At 42.4% G+C, this 23,266-nt stretch overlaps 1 pseudogene; it reads left to right on the top strand.

Annotated features, from left to right (window-relative positions):
* Positions 1-4,539: 4,539 nt before the first annotated feature.
* On the top strand, positions 4,540-23,266 carry LOC127455846 (tripartite motif-containing protein 29-like; annotated as a pseudogene).

The following is a 23,266-nucleotide window of genomic DNA, read 5'->3' as shown; positions in this document are numbered from 1 at the left end:
GCATGTGCTCCGTGTCTAATTTTAACGAAACTCTTTGCAAATTCCGCATTTGAAATGATGAAGTAAGAAACATGCCATTTACACAGTATTGTGCATCGTATGAATGAGACTATTTGGATTACTTGATCACTTTTAGAATTCGTATTTTTATTTGGATGCCTTATGACACAGCCTTTTTTCTTCTTTAAGTTAACAATTACCGCCACAATGTCAATAAACCTCAGTTTAGCCTTCACTGTATATATGTATATAATAAAGGTGCACTCAGTAAATTTATGCCAATTTAAAAAAAAGTTTGTCACATATCAAGACATTAATAGCACTAATAGCATTTGTGGGCTCGTTGTTTGAGAAAGAGATTGTGATTTTTCATGCACGAAAATACTGCATAATTTAACTGCTTGTTTTTACCTCACCATTAAAATAAAAATTTGTTAAAAAAGTTCTATTTTTGATGTTATGGCCATGATTTGCATTTAGTTAAAAGGGAAATTACTTATTTAAAAAAATTAACTACATCTCTCTCTCTCTCTCTCTCTCTCTCTCTCTCTCTCTCTCTCTCTCTCTCTCTCTCTCTCTATACTGATGCTTCTAATTTCTACTAATTTCTGAAGTGCTGTTAAATAAATGTATACAGGTACATTAGCTCAGACCTCTGGTTAAACATACATTTTAAAAAGGCAGTGTGTGGCTGAGAAATGGAAATAAAAGGCTCTTAATGGTCCCCCAGTCTCTGAGAGTGAAACCGCAGAAGGTGGGAATGTTTGTGGATTAGGAGGAGGGTCTGGTCTGCTTTTATGATGTGGAGTCCAGATCTCATATCTACACTTTCAGTCTTTCATGGAGAAACTCTATCCATAATTCAGCCCATTCTTAAACATGAAAGGTAAAAGCTCAGCCCCACTGATCATCCCACCTGTTAATTACAATGAATTAATTTACTACCCAAATAAAAATAATAATAATAAAGTAAATAAAATAAAAACAAAACTTTGCAGAACTATGAATCTGAAAATAGTAAATCATTAATCATTTTTACCTTATAATTTACATTTGAATAAACACATGTATTCATTTATATAACTGAATCATTGACATTGCTTGTAAACTCATAGCCTAATTAAAATATGACACCATAAATTCAGTCAAAATGTTTTCTTCAGAAATATTTTACAGAAGAATTTTAATATCAATAGATAGCGTTTTACTTATATTTCTATATAGCACTTCTTTAAATGATTAACAAAAGAATGGATGTGCAAAGTCAGGTTTAAGATTGTAACCTCTATACCAAATTACTGTTTTATATACACAGACTCATAGAATCACATATACATCATATATCATCATATGTAAAGATTGTAAACACACTTTCTGTAGGAAAACCTGGACTCATTCACCAACAGGCTTGCTGCATGCGTACATAAACTGGCAAAGAAGGCTTTATTGAAGTCTTCAGTGGTTCTTTAGGTTTCAAGGGACAAGATGATCTAAAATCACCTATTAGACATTGTTTTAGTAAAATGACAGGTGAATTTGGAGTCTTGCTTGACACTTTCACTCAGTGAAGCCTCCTGTGAGTGAGATGCTCTGTAGTTTGTTACAGAAGAGTGGAGATTACTCTGACCACCAAGCTTTTGTTCAAACATTTGCCCTGATTGTTCTTAGTTTTTGTTCAAGAAGATCAACTAAAGCCAGGCCTGCATCAATGATATATCTTTTCTATATGCATATTAGGCATCTGTGATTCATCAAATTATCCAGGTTTATTTGCATGTTAGGACATTGGGAGTGTAGTTAACTATAGAAACACACCTGTGTGCAAGCATCATATTTCAGTGCAGTTTTAAAATCTTTTATAATCATCATTTGTGCATTTATTTATGCATAATCTGATTCTTAATTTATATAAAGGATTTTATTTAGTGATCAATGTCTATTTTAAAGTGTAAAATTCACCTAATTTACCTCTTTTTAAATCTTTACCTAAACTTAAATCTGATTAAGTTTGTAACCACACATTAAAAAAATATTTTTGCCTATTTTTAAGATTAACAAATTTAAATTTAATGAGGAAATTCCATCAAGACTGAATTGTGTAATGTTTAGCTAAATGTAATTAATAAAATGTAAAATTCTTGTATTTCAATTTTATTAAAGATTACTCAACTCAATTTTATGGAATTTGGTTATGAAACTGAAATGGGTAGGCAATTTTTTTTTTTTTTTTTTTTGAGTGCATATCCCTGGGTTATACTTGGATGATAAAAATCTATAAATATTTAAACTTTATTCACATTAGTGCTGTATATATTATATGCTGCTCTATTAAATAAGCCCACTGTAAAAAGGGGCCTCAGTTTGTTCCTGGGAGGAAGCAGATGCCCTAACCCGCCCCCACCTTAATCCTAACCAAATGGAACCTGTAAGGCTGAGTACCCTCTCAGAAACAACTGAGGCACTTTTCTTCCATCGCGATAAAATCCACTTCTATCAGGAACACTTGCAGATTTGAGTAAAGTTTTAGATTACATTTATTTGATGAATATAAAACAGGAATGTAATGTCTCTCTTTGGCGTAAGCCCCGTCTGGTGGTCCGAATAAGTTGTACTCGGAACCATCAGATCCTGCCGGAGATAAAAGGCAGGAGTGAGGAGCCTGACCCCGTGCAGGACGGGACTCAACTGGTGGCGGTGGGGTGCTGGAGGTTGCCGTGTTAGCACACTGAAACAGCAATGTGATAGATTGTGAGCAGACTTATAAAGCAATGGCTTACATGTGATTGGCTAGGAGTTACCTAACTAATGGTGCGATGATGTACAGCTGCTAGTCTTCCAGCTAGAACTACGCTGCGCTTACATTTCTATCTGGAAGACTCGCAGATTTGAGTAAAGTTTTAGATTACATTTATTTTATGAATATAAAACAGGAATGTAATGTCTCTCTTTGGCATAAGACCCGTCTGGCGGTCCAAAGAAGTTGTATTCGGAACCATCAGATCCTGCCGGAGATAGGAGGCAGGGGCGAGGAGCCTACCCCAAAAGAGAGAGATAAAATATTACCTCCAAAAGAGAAGATCCAGTCAGGTTACGAACCAGGTCTTCTGTTTGGCGTTCAATCTAGAGAAGAGAAAAGGGAATTTACATTTGGCATGAAATATTCCGTATCCCTGGCATAGTTGTGCAATACCTTTGCAGTAGGAAAAGCCGTGCTTGCATTTACTGATGGCTTTTATGACAGAGGGTATGATAGATTTTTTCGGGGGAGTCCTTGAGTTTTATTTTGTCCTTGAGTGTAATTTTTTGTCCTTGTCCTCAAGTATGGTTTTGGGCCCTGCAGTCGAGGAGCCCCTGGTTGTGCAGAATCTTTGCCAACAGTGTGGTATGAGGCCCTATGTTAGGCCAGTGTTGTTGTGCAGTATCTTTGTTGAAGATAAACAACATTTGATTATGAACCCTCCAACGAGGGCAGGCATTGTTTGGAGTATCTTTGCCGAAAGATAAACAACGTAGCGTAGAGCCATACGAAAATGGCGACATTTCGTGCAATACCCTTCGTTGAAAGAAAGCAACATTTGATTATGAACCCTCCGACGATGGCGGACATTGTTTGATGGTTATCTTTGCCAAAAGATGAACAACGTAGCGTAAAGCCATACGATAATGGCGATGTTGCTTGCAATACCCTTTGTTGAAAGATATCCCATGTTGGTTATGAGCCTTCCATCGAGGGCGAGCTAGGCTTGTGCAGTACCTATGCAAAGGAAAACCATGCTGGGATTGTGGAAGCGTTGGTGAGGAGGGTGGATGTGGTTATGCAGTGTCCTTGCAAGACAATAGATGGCTTGAATTTGCTAAGTGTGGGAAAGATGTGGATGGGCAGTGAGGCCCCTGACCGCCACCAGATAGGTATGAAAACTTATGGCTGAGGAGGCTTGAGCATGTGTAATGATTGAGGGTTGGGTCAAGTATATTTCTGGAGGATGAGGAAGACCAGCACCCGAGAATCTGATTGTGGGTTCTGGTAGTCCTTGATGAGCAGCCGTAGTGGCCGCACCAATTCTGAAAGAGTGCCTCGAGACTAGGGGAGGGGCTGCAATATTTGAGGGATCAGATGCGAATTGTGAACTAGTATTCCAAATATGCAGGGGGGTATCGAGCAGGAAGAGCTGAAGGTTATAGATAACATTATGCTACAACCGCATCCCAAGTGGTCTGTTTTTGAGTGTTAGAGAAAAGAGTGAAATGAGCGTGGGCTGGACGAGTCCTTTCTGCATGAGTTTTAGCGGAGGAGTGAGGGGCTTAAACCGGCAGAAGGTTCAAAAGGGTGGGCAGAGGATGAAAAGTTTGCTGGCGAATGGAGATGTCGATGGAACTCCTGAATGAGATAGAGAGTAGCGATTCAGTTGAAAGCCTGGGAATGTGCTCGGCTGAGAGAATGGGGTTCAGTTGGTTCTCTGCCATGTAAAATGTCTCAGTAGGGGTTAAGGAGCCTAGAGGAGGACAGCCTTTGATACGAAGGCAGTAGTTGAGTCACAAATGACGATACGCTTGCGTTCCAGGGGGACCCCCATAATACGCTGGCGACGACGGGGTGAATTCGAAGATGCGGATGAAGGGGAGCTGGCGTGAGTTAAAATTTAGTCTGGCCACTTCCCTGCAAATCATGATCCTATTTGGTTGCCTCGGGACCTTTGGAGGGCGTGCGTGCATGAAAAAGGAGGTTTCAGGGTTTTGTTATGGAAAAGGGGGAAACAGTTCCGGTGATTAGCCACGGGGATAAAATTTGAGGTCCAATCAGCAGCGGTCGTCAATAGATACATTGTCGGAGTGTTATCGATGAAATGCTAGCGTGAGGCGAGAGATGGAGAGGCCTTGATGAATGATGCACATGCAAAATGAGGTGGCCCAAGAGGGTGGGAGATTGAGTATGAAACTGGAACTGCTCGGGAAGGAGGAACTGTGAACTAATGATCGGTCTAGTAGATAGAGAGGTGGGGAAGCTTGCATCTGTGTGAAATAGAGCATAATCCCAAAAAATTGAGGACATAGAAGGTTTTTTTTTTTTTTTGCCCGTAAAACCAGCAGACCATGCATGGTCCATGACATGCAGCTTCAGTGGACTGAATTTCAGAGCGAAAAATGAAAACATTGATAACTTTATAGTATCAATAAAGCATTTGGTAACATAGTTGAAGAAATAACATATAAGCATTAGGAGGGAGCTATGACTTACCAGCAGGAACAGAAATTAACAGTAGCAAGATGAAAATAATGAGCTTTGATTCGGCACAAGATTTATCCAATGATTGCCAAGCCTAACTTACCTGCTACTAAATGTAACATCCCCAACCGCGGCACATTAAAAGTGAACAGCATCATACTGAAATGCGTTGATACTTAAATTAAAATGTAATGTAGTTAGGAATCACCCCCTGTATGACCTAATCATATAAGGTGCAAAATGCATTATGCTGGTAATTAAATTATCTGATGAATAAGGGAATGCAGTGGGGAGCCTACCGCTAGGTGTCAAAGGCGCACTACAACAGTGGTGCTTCCGATGAAGAATGTGGAAGTAGATGTAAAGAGTAAGAAAACACTGCATTTTCCAAAGCAGCATTAATGCGCTCTTGAAGGTGCTCGGGCAGGGAGGTCCTACTAGGCAGGGAAGAGATTTTATAGTAAAAAAACAAAACTTAAATATTGATCTGTTTCTCACCCACACCTATCATATCACTTCTGAAGACAGATTAAACCACTGGAGTTGTATGGATTACTTTTATGCTGCATTTATGTGATTTTTGTACCTTCTGAGTTCTGATCACCATTCACTTGCATTGAAAGGACCAACAGAACTGAGAAATTCTTCTAAAAAGCTTAATTTGTGTTCAGCAGAAGACAGAACGTCATACACATCTGGGATGGCATGAGGGTGAATAAATGAGAGAAATTTCATTTTTGGGTAAACTAAGTTTATTTTAAAGACTATCTAGGCACATAATAACACTATAGAACTGTAAATGTTTATAACTCTTTCAAGATGTACAGGCTCACACTTTAAATGGTCAGTGCTTTGTATTTTAGATAATTAAAATAGCAACAGATCCAGTGAAACAGTTAAGGTTGAGTGATTGTTTTTACATTTTTACATGCCATTCAAACACGTGCCATTTTACAATGATAAGAGTGAAATAAAATACTAAAAATAACACATTTGTACTTTTTTTTTTTTTTACAAAGGCAAAATAGTTACTGTCTCTTTAAGAGGGTTTTATCACATGATACAACATTGAAGGCACTCTGTGCAGTTTGTTGTGTTGAGTTTAATCTTTTGCAAGCTGTAAAGTCCCATTATTTTCGTACCGTGTCGTGCTGTTGCATCTGTATTCATTTACTTTAAGTAGTCTGTTATTTAGTGACAAAAAATAATTTTGCTATTATCATTCTGCACTGCTAGGGAAGAGGATTTCAGAGATTAATTGATTGAGATTGTGAGACTGCAGTCAGTATTAAACTTGTGATTATCTTGTAGGCTACCTGAAGCACATTCATCCATTAGTAGCCTATCTGTTCTCGATTGATCTTCCGTGATCCTTCCCGCGCTGTCAAGTGAAGCGTGGCAACATCAGGTTCGTCTCTCACAGGCTACTCTCTCATTTGTTTGGGTGTGAGATGATAAAATACAGACTGTGTCCACTATAATATGGAACGCAATTCTGATCCCTTAAATATCGGATGTTACAGACTGTTGGCAATTGTTATGCGACATATGATGAAAGTTTGTCAATCAACATGCGGACCTAACCGGCCCAATTTTTTGACCGGCCCAGCGGGAATTCTCCGATCTTCCCAATTGCCACTCCGGCCCTGATTTGATGGATATAACTGAGAACTTAGCTTATTTCTGATGGAAATCAGCTGCTGCCCGAGCCGATGATTTTGAGAGACTTGGCGAGGAGCACACTCTTTCCACGCCGGGTCGTGCATTCTGATTGAGGTGGATGCGGTGGCTCGATTGAGGGAGATCTCCTAAGTGAATGAGATATGGATGAAGATCCAGGTTTGCTGATTGTTTACTCCCCATGGGTTTGTTTGATACGGGCAGAAGTTGAGATGAAGTGACGGCATTGTTGAGGAGGGAAGGCGGGCTTCCAGAGATGTTCTGTGCACCGGTTTGCCTGTGGCCTGGGGAGATCGGAACATGTCTATTATCATTCCAAGAGGGCGCGATCCCACTGAGAATCCGGAAATTTGCAGACGTGTGTTACGACGAGGAGCTGCTGATCCTGGATAAAGGTAAGGAGCAGTGAATAAGTCTGTGTCCATAGCTGGATGTTAGCTAGTTGGGGAGCGAATTGGACTCGACGTCAGACAGTGCTATAGAATGATGTTGCCGTGTTAGCACACTGAAACGGCAATGTGATAGATTGTGAGCAGACTTATAAAGCAATGGCTTATATGTGATTGGCTAGGAGTTACCTAGCTAATGGTGCGATGATGTACAGCTGCTAGTCTTCCCGCTAGAACTATGCTGCGCTTACATTTATAATACTCACACAACACCCAACGCATTGACAAATGCACCTGACACTGGCGATAATAAACATGGGATGAGCTATGACGTCACTGCAGGTGAACGAGGGCTTTCAGTGACAGTGAACTAAACTGATGAACATAAATCAAGGAAAACATCCAGCATTCTGAGATGCTATTCTTCTCACCACAATTGTACAGAGTGGTTATCTGAGTTACCATAAACTTTGTCAGTTCGAATTAGTCTGGCCATTCTCTGTTGACCTCTCTCATCAACAAGGCATTTCCGTCCACAGAACTGACGCTCACTGGATGTTTTTTGTTTTTGTCATCATTCTGAGTATATTCTAGAGAGTGTTGTGCATGAAAATCCCAGGAGATCAGCAATTACAGAAATACTCAAACCATCCCATCTGGCACCAACAATCATTCCACGGTCCAAATCACTGAGATCACATTTTTACCCATTCTGATGGTTGATGTGAACATTAACTGAAGCTCCTGACCCATAACTGCATGATTTTATGCACTGCTGCCACATGATTGGCTGATTAGATAATCGCATGGATGATTGTTGTTGCCAGATGAGCTGGTTTGAGTATTTCTGTAATTGCTGATCTCCTGGGATTTTCACTCACAACAGTCTCTAGAATTTACTCCGAATGGTGCCAAAAACAAAAAACATCCAGTGAGCAGCAGTTCTGTGGACAGAAATGCCTTGTTAATGAGAGAAATCAACAGAGAATGGCCAGAACGTCTTAAACGTAAGACTTGTTTTACTTCTGTCTTGCTTGTCCAGAGGACAACTTAAAGGAATATTCCGGGTTCAATAAAGGTTAAACTCAATTGACAGCATTTGGCATAATGTTGAATACCAAAAAAAAAAAAAAAAAAAATTCTTTCAACTCGTCCTTCCTTTTCTTTTTTTTTTTTTTTAAGGAAAGGAGGGACAAGTCGAAATACATTTTGTGCAATCAACATTAGGCCACAAATGCTGTCGATTGAGCTTAACTTGTATTGAACCTGGCAGTGCTGTTTCTAGCTATAAGCGTTATAAGCGGCTGCTTAGGGCCCCTGAGCCACCAGTGGGCCCTGCAAGGCATAGACATTTTTGTTTTGTTTTTTAATTTTTATTATTTATGTTTAAATGTATTAAAAGTTGTAAGACTCGGGTAGCTGTTATTCATCATCATGAAGCATACCTACAAGCCGGCAGTGGAAAAAAGAAAAAAGAAGAGAAGGAGGAACACAGCCAGACTACTAGTAAGAAATTAACATAAGCCAGCTACCTGGCTAGAGGTTGTTGTTCGTTGTCATGCATTAAATTGCAACAATTAGTTTTTTTTTGTTTTTGTTTTTTTGGAGTTAATATATTTTTTGTGGCCTCCAAGTAGGATTTTGCTTAAGGCTCCCATATGCTCAGAAACAGCCCTGGAACCCGGAATATTCCTTTAGGTAAAACTGGCTCATCTTACCCCACTCTCCTAAATGTTGTCCACCCCTTCTTTTTCATGATAATGTGCATGATCTGAGTTTTTATAAATTATTAGTTGATCATGTTTTATGCTGTGAATTAAGGTGTGTTGTGACTTTTTGTTTTCTTGAAGAAAAAAAAAAAGTCACAACACAGAAAGAAAAAGGAAGAGCCAAAATAATTGCTAAGAGAGTTTTTCCTGTACAACAGTAGTGCTTGTATGTTTAGTATTATTTAAAAAAAAAAAAAAAATACAAACCAGAACTGTAAGTGATGCATTTTCATAATTTCTCTTCAGCTCTGACATGCTCCAGTGTTTCTCTGACTTAGGAGATGTGACTTCAAGATCAACACAACACTAAGACAGCTTGTGCAACTCTTTAAAAATAAGTTCAGTTTATGAATGTCATACGTTCTCTGTGACATCTGCAATTAAAGAAAGCTGAAAGCCTGCCTGGTTTGTTCAAAATCGTTCTGTGCAACTCACCTGGAACCTCATCAGAGAGTCCTAAACTTAAAGAAACACAAACTGTCGGACCCTGTGGAGAATATAAAGGACTATTTATGCCAGAAACACGAGAGACCTCTGGAGCTGTTCTGTAGAGATGATCAGACATGTGTTTGTGTGTTTTGCACTGATGGAGACCACAAGACTCATAACACAGTTCCTGTAGAGGAGGAGAGTGAAGAGAAAAAGGCATGAGATACTAACAACAATAAAACATAATTACCTGTTTTTACATAGACCTTTGATCAGAAGGTAGAAAATCCATGTTGAGTGATAAAATGTATTTCTGTTTGTCTAAAGTGTCAGCTGATGAAGATGCAGACAGACGTGCAGCAGATGATCCAGGAAAGAATTAAGAAAATGCAAGACATCAAACACCCAACAGAGCTCAATATTTTATAAATTCAGTATTTTGCCAGAAAAGCACAGAGCAAAAGAAAGCAGCAAGTGCTGAGCTCTTCACTGCTCTGATACACTCTATTGTGAGGTGTCAGGCTGAGCTTCTTGAGATGATGGAGGAGAGGCAGAAAGTAGCAGAGAAATAGGATGAAGAACTCATTAAATAGCTGCAGCAGGAAATCACTGAGTTAAAGTGGAAAGACAGTGAGCTGGAGCAGTTCTCACATACTGAGGTTCACCTCCACCTCCTACAGGTCAGTGTTCCTCTCTCTGCACACATCACAAAACAACACTCCCCTTGCTGAGGGATTTCTCCTCTCTCCTGCTGTAGGTCAATATCAAATCAGTGAACAGAGTCAAACATCAATAATCAAACAATAATCTTACTCTGTCCAAACTGATTACATAATGCAATTTCAAAATAGTGTATAAAGTATAACAAAGTATAATTACATTTTGGAGTAGATAGTTAGACAGATCGACAGATAGACAGACAGATGCCAAAATGAAAGTTTCTTCTGAACCATAATCTAAAAGGATATTAAGATATATTTAATACATCTTGAGTTGCATGCTAACTTTGGGGGAAAATTGTTTTGTCCAATTTTTGGACTCACACCATTGGCATATAATGGAACGAGGATAGCTAAAGTCAACTGATTTTAGTAACAGACCTACCTATCTCTGTGTAAAAATAAAATAATCATGCTGCCACCTTATTTTTTGATCTGTGGTTTTGCTCCAAAATCATAGTTGAAAATTGCCATTTTGACCCCCCTCTACAAAATAGTGGATTACTCCATAAATATTCATCCATGGCAGTTAATATTTTGGCTTTCATCTTCATTTATGTATTTCTTTCACTAGAAAACAACAACAACAACAAAAAACAATTAAAAGCTGGGGACTTCTGGTTATATTGGCTTTATTCTCTTTCTCAGTGGATGTGACTCTGGATCCTGATACAGCTCATCCTGATCTCGCCCTATCTGAGAATGGAAAACAAGTCAGAACTAGAGACATTAAGTATGAGCTCCCAAACAACCCAGGGATGTTTGATTATTGCCACTGTGTCTTGGGAAAAGAGGTATTCAGCTCAGATAGATTTTATTTTGAGGTGCAAGTGACGGGAAAGACTGGCTGGGATTTAGGAGTGGCCATAGAATCTATTAACCGGAATGGATGGATCAATGGATTGATACTAGATTGTAGTTCTGAGAGATGAGAATTATTATCCTTTGCTGGACCCCCCTTTTTTCTGTCTCTGAGAGTGAAGCCGCAGAAGGTGGGAGTGTTTGTGGATTATGAAGAGGGTCTGGTCGGCTTTTATGATGTGGAGTCCAGATCTCATATCTACTCTTTCACTGGTCATCCTTTCACTGAGAATCTATATCCATTATTCAGTCCATGTCTTAATGAGAGAGGTAAAAATTCAGCCCCACTGATCATCTCACCTGTTCATTACAGTAAATGAATCTGCACCCCAAATATGAAATACAAAATCAAAATAATTATTTGAAGAACTACACATTTGTTTTTCAACTCGGCAAATCTGCTGTAATTACAGATGGGGAAATGTTGCATGATCCTTGAATACGTTTTCTGTAGGATTCAGAAGGCTTCAGAAATATTTTATTTCTCTCCCTTCTGCATTTTTAAAAGCAAAGTTACGTGGATTTTGTTTTCGGTTATTCTTATGATATTAAAATAAATGAGAGAATCTGAATAAAGTGCTGTATTTATTACTGGATCACTGTAATGAATACTCATAATTGAAACATAACCATAACATATTGAATGCCGTCAAAAATGCTAAAAAAGTGTGCAGTTCACCGCTACAGAACCTTTGTCCTTGATACTGTATCTAACTGCAGGTTAAGAGGACCATCTGCTTGAGTCAGTTCAGCCTTTGTCATTCTGTCCTCTCTGTTCTGACTATTGACAAACAGAGATGTGTCGGTCCTGCCCCAGGGTACTCAAGCCCTTCTTTACACACACACAAACCACAAACTGAAATATCCATTGACAGGAGAGGAAGGCAATGTCTCTGTGGGCATCACAGACGGTCCAGCCAAGCAGACACTGAGTGAGTGAGACAGACAAATCTCTAACAGACTGTTCCTGACAGAACAATTATTGTAATACAGCTGTGTGAACAACAGAGAAGTGTCACTGTGTGTCACTATGTCTTGATAATGAAACCAAATACAGTATATATATATATATATATATATATATATATATATATATATATATATATATATATATATATATATATATATATATATAATTACATATTGTATAAATAATACTTATTAATTTATAAAGGTGTTTGTATGGGGTACGGAGTAGTAATTATAATTAGCCTATAAAAACCATTGACATATCCCCATATTGATATAAAACATGACATGATATTCTATCTATCTATCTATCTATCTATCTATCTATCTATCTCATAAATTAATGTAGTTGTTTTTTTTATTCTAAAAATATTCTAAAAAGCTTTCTTTTAGGTGAAGGTTAGGTTTTGATCTAGTCTATAATAATTAAAATTAGCATTATATGAAAATTATTGTTTACATATGGATACCCAGGTATACACTTGGTTTTAGTGTAGACACATATGCATATTTTGCATTTTGGACATCTGTGCTTAACAGCACCATGTCTGAACATGAGAATTGTGCCATTATACATTACACTACATGTTTCTTGTTCGTATCTGAGTTAATTTATATATTGAAATACTTGTTTTGTATTTTTATAATTTATATATTAAAATACCTATATTTTGTCCATATGGATGTTCAGAGAAATACCACTGAGCATGTGATACGTGCTTCATTGGTCATAGCTGGATTACATGGCAACACACTGCTGGGAGGATTGGGAAATGTTGTGTGTATTTGCACTTTTCTTGTTGTTCATCACTTTAAAACTCTTTATGTCTGAATTTAAGGTACTCTTAAGCATCATGACACACACAAAATATTCACGTGTAGCAGTGACACCTCCACCTACCCATCATCATTATCTGTCATTTACAAATAGATTTTTTTCCCCAATCTGTGCACTTGACTCTTGCTGTGTCACATTTCCCTTTTTTCCCAACTGACAGCTCTTTACAGTTCCCTCAAATTGTATTTATTTATTTATTTATTTGTATTATTACTTTTTTATTACAATGAATACCTCCCTGAGCTACAGTCCCTGCACAATAACATTTACAAGTAAGACATGTTCCTGAATCAACATCCTTTGTAGGTCCCGGACAGTGGCGGTGCTAGGGGCGGGCTTACCGGGCTTAAGCCCCGAATGTTTTTATTACCTTGTATTAATCACAGAGTTTTCATGCGAGCAGTAAAATAAAATCCTTTTGAACTACAATTCTGCTCTCTGTGCATCTAACAGTGTCTCCTTTTACGTTCATTCACTCCTGACAAGAACTGCACACTCAGACAAGAAATACTGATTGACATGTCAACTGGTCAAGAAGTTACATATGATCCAGCCAGTGAGATTGGAACTTTTGGATGTAATTATCTTGATTGCTTTAGACAGATGTCAGTTTGTCAGTTGTCTTGGTGAGGAGTTCCCTATCTGTCACTCACTCGACGTTGTGTAGATGTAGTGACACTAGGGGTCACTCTTGGAAGCCCGAGACACCTCTGGTCTTTGATAAAAGGCCAATGAAAATTGGCGAGTGGTATTTGCATGCCACTCCCCCGGACATATGGGTATAAAAGGAGCTGGTATGCAACCACTCATTCAGATTTTCTCTTCGGAGCTGAACGGTCATTCTCACTGAGCTGAATTCCCACGACTGTTCATTCACCTCTGCTGGATCTGATTGCGCATTTCAGCGGCTTCTCCCTCCTCTGCACTGGTGCACTGCAGAGAATGCCCCTGGGCGCTTCGGCAGAAATAAGAGTATATTTCTCTAAAAGAGCGGCACACACGGAACGTCTTTTTAAAGACGCGTCTTTTTAAAGATGCCTTTCCTTTGTGTGTTATTCCTGTTGTGCTCATTATCTCTCACCTTCTGACGGTCACGATCACTACCTTTCGTGTCTGGGCACTGCTCACGCGGAGACAGCGTTCGTGGATGGGTCATGTACTCATTGCAAGAACATGTCCATGGCAACGATGTGGTCGCGGCTTACCTTTGTAAGAAAGCAAGCCACCCCAGAGGCTCCCCACCTCGGTCCTTCTACCCACGGGTATGAGGCCAGCGCGACTAGCACTAGGGGCGATTTGGGGACCCCAATGGGACAACCTCCGCCGGGTATCCCCCCGCGGACCTCCCATTACCCAGCATGCTCGTCTGCCCCAATCGGGCCTCCTGGTTGAGTCCGCCGGCTCGTCTCATGGCGAGTTCGACCTCTTATTCGGAGCCCGCGAAAGTGATGAGCTCTCGAGCGCAGCATTGGAGAGCGGGCTTGTCCAGTCGGACGCAGAAGCCTCAGCTGGGCTCCTCCTTTCGGGTGCGATTGCCCGGCCACAGGCTGATGCAGAGATGATGACATGCTTTCCCGGGCAGTTGCAAGTGTCGGGCTAGAGTGAAACTCTGCTCTCCCCTGAACCCTCGCGGCTTGATGATTGGTTCCTGGGCTCGTGGCGCCGCTCAAAGCCACACCCCGCCCCCGTTCCTTTCTACCAGAAGTGCATGAAGAGCTGACAAGGTCTTAGGCTATTCGGCAATTCCTCCAGTGGATAAAGGCGCTCGCGGTGCACCTATGACCGCAGAGCACTGCCACCTGGCGTGGGTGCTCAAAGCTCCCGTCCAAGGCCTGTAGGTTTACGTTGTCTCTGACGGCCAAGGCCTACGGTGCTGCTGGACAAGCCGCCTCCGTCCTGCACGCCATGGCTCTCCTGCAAGTCCGCCAAGGCTCTAAAGGAACTGCACAAGGGTAGTTCTGCCCCGGGATTGATGCAGGAACTGAGCTCGGCGACCGACCTCGCTCTCCGAGCGACGAAGGTCACGGCGCGGTCTCTTGGGCGGATGATGTCCACATTAGTGGTCCAGGAGCGCCACCTTTGGCTCAACCTGGTCGAGATGGGTGAGGCCGACATGACACGGTTCCCATCTCCCAGGCTGGCCTGTTTGTTGACACCGTCAAGGACTTTGCCCAGCAGTTCTCGACATTGAAGCAGCAGATGGAGGCTATCCGGCATATCCTGCCCCGGCGCGGCTCAAGATCCTGCACCCCGTCTGCTCGTTGCCAAGGGCATCCCCCTGCGGTGACTGCACCGGCTCCGCTGCAGCCCGCCCCTTCGGCCTGGCCCCTGCGTGGAGCCCTCCGCAGGAAGCAGACGCCACCCTTCTCGCAGCCGACAAGAATCTGTGAAAGGCTTCATAGCGCCCCTGAGACGGGCGACCCAGGGACGACAAAACCCGATGCTCTGGAGCTGGTAAGCAGACCACTCCATCCCCCGGTCGAGGGCCGGGAGGAGAATCTTTTTGTTACCTTTGCATTTAATTGCACTGCATGCCCAATTGGCTGCAGTACCCAAGAGTTCAGCAAGAGTGGTTTCCTTGTTCCCTGGGTCACGTATCCAGTGTGCATGGCCGTCATCATGACCACCGTCCACCAATCTATTTGGTAGGTTTGGCACTCCAGCGGCAGTCTTCCCGCCCCTGAGCGCCCAGCTGTGGCACAAATCTGCCCCCGATGTGACATTCTCCACGGGTCACAAGGACAGGCCTCTTCCTCCCCTGTCCCAGGCTGTTCTGGGGGTGGTCACAAGGAGCCAGGTAAGTACTTCGATGTCCCTGAACTCAGCACAGCCACGACATGGTGTGTCGAGCTCTGCCCCACTGCGAGGCCCCACCTGCCGGTACGTCCGATGAGATTGTCCCTTTGGTCCCCCTCATGCGGTGTTTGGATGCGTGGCTTGCGCTTTCCAATCCATCGCGATGGCTGGTCCGGACCGTCTGACTTAGCTACGCGATTCAGTTCAGCGGTATCCATTTCAGCTTGGTGAAGGACGAAAACGCTGCTACCTTGCGCACGGAGATCGCCACCCCCTACGGATGGCTGTGATAGAACCTGTCCCTCCGGCCGAGATGAAGAAGGGGTTTTACAAACCCTACTTCATCGTACCGAAAAAAGGCGGTGGGTTGAGGCCAATCTTGGACCTGCAAGTACTGAACCGGGCATTACACAGACTCCCATTCAAGATGCTGATGCAAAAACGCATTCTGTCGAGCGTCCGGCATCAAGATTTTTTTGCGGCGGTAGACCTGAAGGACGCGTACTTCCACGTCTCGATTCTACCTCGACACAGACCATTCCTGTGGTTTGTATTCGAGGGTCAGGCGTATCAGTACAAGATCCTCCCTTTCAGCCTGTCCTTGTCCCCTCACGTCTTCCCATTAAGGGAAGTGGACATTCGCATTCTCAACTATCTCGACGATTGGCTAATCCTAGCTCACTCTCGGGACATGTTGTGTGCACACAGGGACTTGGTGCTCTCACACCTCAGCCGATTAGGGCTTTGGGTCAACTGGGAAAAGAGCAAGCTCCTCCCGGTTCAGAGCATCTCTTTCCTTGGTTTGGAGTTGGACTCAGTCTCTTTGACAGTGCACCACATGAACGAGCGTGCACAGTCGGTGCTGGTCTGTTTGAAGGCGTTCAAACAGAAAACAGCGGTTCTACTGAAACTCTTTCAGAGGCTCCTGGGGCATATGGCATCCTCAGCGGTGACCACACTGCTCGGGTTGATGCATATGAGACCGCTTCAGCACTGGCTTCAGACTCAAATCCCGAGATGGGCATGGCGCCATGGGACACATCGCGTGGTCATCACGCCGGTCTGTCACCATCTTTTCAGCCCTTGGACCGATCTCTTGTTTCTATGGGCAGGTGTTCCCCTAGAGCAGGTCTCCAGGCGCGTCGTGGTCATGACAGACGGGCTGGGGCGCTGTTTACAACGGGCATGCAGCCGCCAGCTTATGGACGGGCCCGCGACTGCATTGGCACATCAACTGCCTCGAGTTATTGGCAATTCTGCTCGCCCTGCGGAGTTCCAGCCGTTGATCCAGGGCAAGCACGTGTTAGTTCGGACAGACAACACGGCAACGGTAGCATATGTCAACCGCCAAGGCGGTCTGCACTCTCGTTATATGTCACAACTCGCCCACCATCTCCTCCTCTGGAGTCAGCAGCACTTCAAGTTGACCTCAACACTACAGCGGACGTGCTGTCACAGCAGGTTACCCTCAGGGGAGAATGGAGACTCCACCCTCAGGTGGTCCAGCTGATCTGGAGTCGATTCGGACAGGCACAGGTAGACCTGTCCACCTCCCAAGAATCCTCCCACTGCCCGGTCTGGTACGCCCTGACCGAGGCACCCCTCGGCATAGACGTGCTGGCACACAGCTGGCCTCCTGGCCTAAGCAAATATGCATTTCCCCCAGTAAGCCTACTTGCACAGACTCTGTGCAAGGTCAGGGAGGATGAGGAGCAGGTCCTACTGGCCCACGCAACAGCCCCCCCCCCGGCGAATTCCCCTGAGGAAGGACCTTCTTTTACAGGGACGGGGCACCATCTGGCACCTGCGACCAGACCTCTGAAGTCTCCATGTCTGGCCCCTGGACGGGACCTGCGGTGGTAGACACAATCACTCAGGCTAGGGCCCCCTCTACGAGGTGCCTGTATGCTTTTAAGTGCCGTCTGTTCGCTAAGTGGTGTTCTTCCCGACGGGAAGACCCCCAGATATGCGCAGTCGGATTGGTGCTTTCCTTCCTGCAGGAGAGGTTGGAAGGGCGGCTGTCCCCTTCCGCCTTGAAGGTGTACGTTGCTGCTATAGCAGCACAACATGACACAGTGGATGGTAAGTCCTTAGGGAAGCAAGACCTGATCATCAGGTTCCTGAGAGGCACCAGGAGGCTGAATCCCTCCAGACCGTGCCTCGTTCCCTCATGGGACCTCTCTGTAGTTCTTCAGGGTCTACAGAGAGCCCCCTTTGAGCCTTTGCAGTCAGCTGAGCTTAAGGCACTCTCTTTGAAGACTGCTCTCCTGACTGTGCTCACTTCCATCAAGAGGGTAAGAGACCTGCAAGCGTTCTCTGTCCGTGAAACGTGCCTGGAGTTCGGTCCGGGCTACTCTCACGTGATCCTGAGACCCCAACCGGGCTATGTGCCCAAGGTTCCCATGACCCCTTTTAGGGACCAGGTGGTGAACCTGCGAGCGCTGCCCCAGAAGGAGGCAGACCAGCCCTGTCGTTGCTGTGTCCGTTGCACACTTTATACACCTATTTGGATTGCACACAGAGCTTAGGATCACTGAGAAGCTCTTTGTCTGCTGTGGTGCGCAGCAGAAAAGAAGTGCTGTCTCCAAGCAGAGGATCGCCCACTGGCTCATTGACGCCATAGCTATGGCATATCATGCCCAGGACGTGCTGCCCCCGGTAGGGCTACGAGCCCATTCTACCAGGGGTATAGCGGCCTCCTGGGCCCTGGCTAGGGGTGCCTCTCTAACAGACATTTGCAGAGCAGCGGGCTGGGCAACACCCAACACCTTTGCAAGGTTCTACAACCTCCGGGTGGAACCTGTTTCGTCCCAGGTAGTGGCACGCAATACAAGCGGATAAGCCCGGGATAGCCGGCCGGGTGTATTGCTTGCTCATAGCGCCTTTCACCTCCTCTGAGCTGAAGACGTGCGCCATTAATTCCCAGTAGTGTTCACAAACTATGTTCCCTGGTTGACTTCCTCTGAGCCCTGTGGCAGTCAAGTTTTCGGAGAAACTCGCTGCTGGCCCAGTACACATGCTAACTAAGAGCCCAGTTCTGGGGTACGTGCTCCACATGTGGCGGTTCCCTGTAAGGTAACCCCATGCGATTGTATATCTTCCGCTAATTCATTTCCCTGTTGGCAAACTGCGTCTTCCTTGGGCAGAGCCCCCTCTGCCACAGTCTCCATGTTTGTAGCAACTCTTTCCCCGTTGGGTAGGATCTACCATGAGACTCTCCACATGTTCGGCAAGAGCATGTGATGTATTTTCCACTTAAATATCCCTCCCTCTCTTTGGGTGAGTTGTGGTCTCCGCGGTGTCCTCCCCTTGGGAAGGACATCCCCCGACTAGACCTGGCAGCCCAGTTGGATAATCCCCTTTCTTTTTTAGGGAGTGGAAAAAGAAGGGGAAAAGAGGCCACGACTGGGTTAGCCTGTCTCTATCTTTTGGGTAGTCGACTTGTCCCCAAAGTGCCGTTCGACACTCATAACTATGTTGGAGGAGGTTAAGTGTCGGCCTGGTGCGCTGGCTACGAGGCACACAGTGGTCTGCCCGTCACACACCGCCAGTTCACGTAACACAGTTCAGCCAGTTGTGGTGTTTTGTATTGGGACACCTAGTGTCACTACATCGACACAACGTCGAGTGAGTGACAGATAGGGAACTGTCATTGTGTCCCTCCTGCCACAACGCTGAACTACCCGCTGAAATGGCCAGACCTTGTCTCGGCTCCTCAGCATAAAACCTGAATGAGCGGTTGCATACCAGCTCCTTTTATACCCGTATGTCTGGGGGAGTTGCATGCAAATACTACTCGCCAATTTTCATTGGCCATTTATCAAAGACCAGAGGTGTCTTGGGCTCCCAAGAGTGACCCCTAGTGTCACTACATTGACACAACGGAGGTTACGCAAGTAACCAGGACTATTTATTTGAATATTAAAACTGAAGGACAATTGAAAAAAGATGAAGTAAAACTCAGTTGAAGGGCAAGATGTGGCTGCTTCAGGTATGTGTAACTACTATATTGATGGCACTGTCAAATGAGGCTATTTGTCGCTTAACAACTCTGTAACTTTTAATCGACATTATATTATTTGATCATTATATTATTTTCATTTTTGTTTCATTATAATTGGCTTCAACAAGTGAGTGTGTGTGTTATGTATCTACATGTTTGTGTATAATTAGAGTAGATGATATAAAATTGAACGTGCTTGAATGAATGGAATCTTTTCTTATTATAAATAAACTTTATTTATTAATTTATAATTGTATTTATTCTTACAAAAATCACTTATAAAAATTCATTGGGATTCACTGTCAACATAATATGAAAGAGGAATGGACTGACTTTCCTGTCATCAATGACTGCAGCAGTGCCCATGTTAAACCTAACCTGTGCTGTACTTTTGTTTGTAAATCTAACATGTCTGGTATTTTCACTTTGTGCTCATGCATTTTTGTTCATGAATATGCTATAATTTGTGGATGTTCTGTTGGCAGGTTCTTAATTACACAAAGAATAACAGCTTGGTGTCATGGCTCTGGATTTGTAGGTTTTAAACATATAGCCTACAGTATGTGTTCAATGAGTTTGATTACAAATTATAATAGCATTGAGTAGTTTTAAATAGAATTGTGGATGATTGTCTATAGTGGTGGAATAAAGCAGTTGGTAGATCTGAAAAGGTTTCAGTCCATCTAATTTTATGCACAGGCATACATTTTATTTTTTGTTTCTTTAAAGGAATAGTTCACCCAAAAATGAAAATTCATGCAGAACATGCAGAACACAAATTAAGATTTTTAGAAGAATATTTCAGCTCTGTAGGTCCATAGAATGCAAGTGAATGGGTGCCAAAATTTTGACACTCCAAAAATCACATAAAGGCATCATAAAAGTAATCCATAAGACTCCAGTGGTTTGATCCATATTTCCAGAAGTTATGTGATAGGTGTAGGTGAGAAACAGATCAATATTTAAGTCAATTTTTGATAGAAATTCTTCGTACTTCCCAGTAGGGGGCATATGCATGAAGAATGTGAATCACCAAAAACACAAGAAGAAGAATGACTTAGCAGGGAGGAGAATTTATAGTGAAAATGGACTTAAATATTGATCTGTTTCTCACCCACACCTAACAAATTGCTTCTGGAGACATTGATTTAGCCACTGGAGTCATATGGATTACTTTCATACTGACTTGTGTGATTTTTGAAGCTTCAAAATTTTGGCACCCATTCACTTGCATTGTATGGACCAAAAGATCTGAGATAATCTTCTAAAAATCTTCATTTGTGTTCTGCTAAAGAAAGCAAGTCACACACATCTGGGATGGCACGAGGGTCTTTTTACATGCAATAATCATTTATTTTAATTATCAAAGATACAAATATGTTTTTTAAAGTTCAAATAATCCTTTCAAAATCCTCTTTGAAAATCTAAGGGGCACGTGCCCCCTCAGTCTGAATGGGCATGATGCCTCAGAGACTGACCAATATAATGGCCAGGCTGATCATTTTGCCTGTATTTGGCCATTTTGAGATTAAAGGCATCGACCAATATCTGTGCCCGATTGGCTGATTGACAGAAGTGTTAGTTATCCCCTGTGTCAATGCAAACAGCCTAGAAAAATTATATTGCAAAGTTTCTGTTTTCAAATATTTCCAGTGAATTTTAAACAAATGTTTAAAAATAGTTAAATAATTTCAGTTTATGTGTGTACATCTCAATTGCCATAATTAAACTGTATTACCCTTTATCACATACTGTATATTGCGGCATTATGTCGCCCACCAGCCGATCTGATCTATAGTTATCTATATCGGCATTGTCTGTAGAAAAACCCATATAAGTCAACTACTACCCTGCTAAAATCTGAATGGTTGATTGCAATGTTGTCCCAGGACCAACATGGTCTGTTCATCCAAAAACATGTCATAGTTGGATCAGACGTTTCCCACTTCTTTTAAGGCAAAATTTTCTGCAGAATGGATTTAAACATGGTCAGATGTGTTAAACATGACTGCTAGTACTACACTTTTTGATGGCTCAAATAAGCCATAATATTTCATAAATAAAGACGCAAGGGGCTGGGGTAGAACTGAATGACAGGAAATTGAAATTCTGAAACCTGCTGCACTCTGTGGAGATCTGTAGGTGCAGATGGGGGGGGGGGGTCTTTGTGCCCTCTACAGCATCTCTGCCACCGACACAAAATGTCACAATCCTGGCATGCAGTCATAGCAACTGGTGTGTCAATGTGTGTGTATATTTGTATTGTTTGTGACATTTTATGACGAGAACATATTGCAGACACCCTGCACACCCATAATAACCTGTATATTTGGCACAGCTGTGCCAACCCATGCCAGCTGGGAACAGTCAGGGGAACTGAAATAAATAAATAATGGAAATAACACATGAAACTAATCAGAACAGAATGAATTTCATTGAATTTGAGGTGTCACTGACGGTGACATAAAAGTGACCCACATCTACTCATCAAAGTACATTTTACATACTCAGGTGAATATTAAAAGGATAGTTCTCCCCAAAATAAAAATACTCTCATCATTTACTCACCTTAATTTAGTTTCAAACCCTTTTGACTTTCTTTCTACTGTTGAACAAAAAAATGAGAGTATTCGCTTCCGTCACCATTTACTTTCATTGTATAGTTTTTTAATGAAACACTCAAAAAAATATTTTAGCATATTTTATATAATAAAACTTAAAATATTTAGTTTAATTATTTTATTAAAGATTACTCAATTCAATGAAATGTTTTTTTTTTTGTTTTTTTTTGAGTGAAATAAAGTGAATAGTGACTAGGGTCAAAACAACATAAAATCAAACTGGACCCTATTTACTTATGAAATACATTGGTCTTATTGTGAGCAATTCATCAGCACTTTTTTCCAAAGACAAAATAACTGTCTTCATAATTTTTCATCAAAATATAACTTGCACCTCCAGTGAAATGATTTTACTTTTCCAAGCTTATTTAATCACCAAGCTTATGTTTTTAGAAACCCCTTCCCTCTAACCTCCTGTCATAAATATTTTTTATAATCCAATATATTCCTTTTTGAAATTTCTTTCTCATTTCACTTGGAAATATGTCAAATTATGGGAGAGAAACAGGCTATAAATGCACTTCATATTCACTTTAATATGTAGAACCAACTAATCTCTTCAAGAATAACTAACAAAAGCTCACATTAAAATGACTTTTTAATTGGAAATGTTATTCAGTTATCAAAAGATAATCAGCATTGAGATGCATATGCTTTTATCTAAAGAGACTAACATGTTCAGGTAGATAACCCATGAAAAAAATCTCAGAACCTTTATGTCACTGATGCTGGCTCTGGTATGTGACAGCTGGTCTTTCCCTGTGTACTGCTTCCACGCCACACCCCCACCCCCCACCCCATATTGCACCGGTGGGTGCTGGGGCCATCCCAGGAGCAGTGTGGATGGATGTGGAGTCGCTGGTGAGAGTGCAGCAGTGGCCCAAATCCAGGCGCAGGCTCTGATGGAGGGGCTGCCTGACACAGATGTGCTCCAGGCGGGGATGGTTTGTCACAGGCGGTTAAGGTGA

This window comes from Myxocyprinus asiaticus, chromosome 1, assembly GCF_019703515.2.
Source record: "Myxocyprinus asiaticus isolate MX2 ecotype Aquarium Trade chromosome 1, UBuf_Myxa_2, whole genome shotgun sequence".
Taxonomy (NCBI): Eukaryota; Metazoa; Chordata; class Actinopteri; order Cypriniformes; family Catostomidae; genus Myxocyprinus; species Myxocyprinus asiaticus.
Note: the sequence above shows the minus strand (reverse complement) of the source record. Positions and strands in the feature narration are given on the sequence as shown.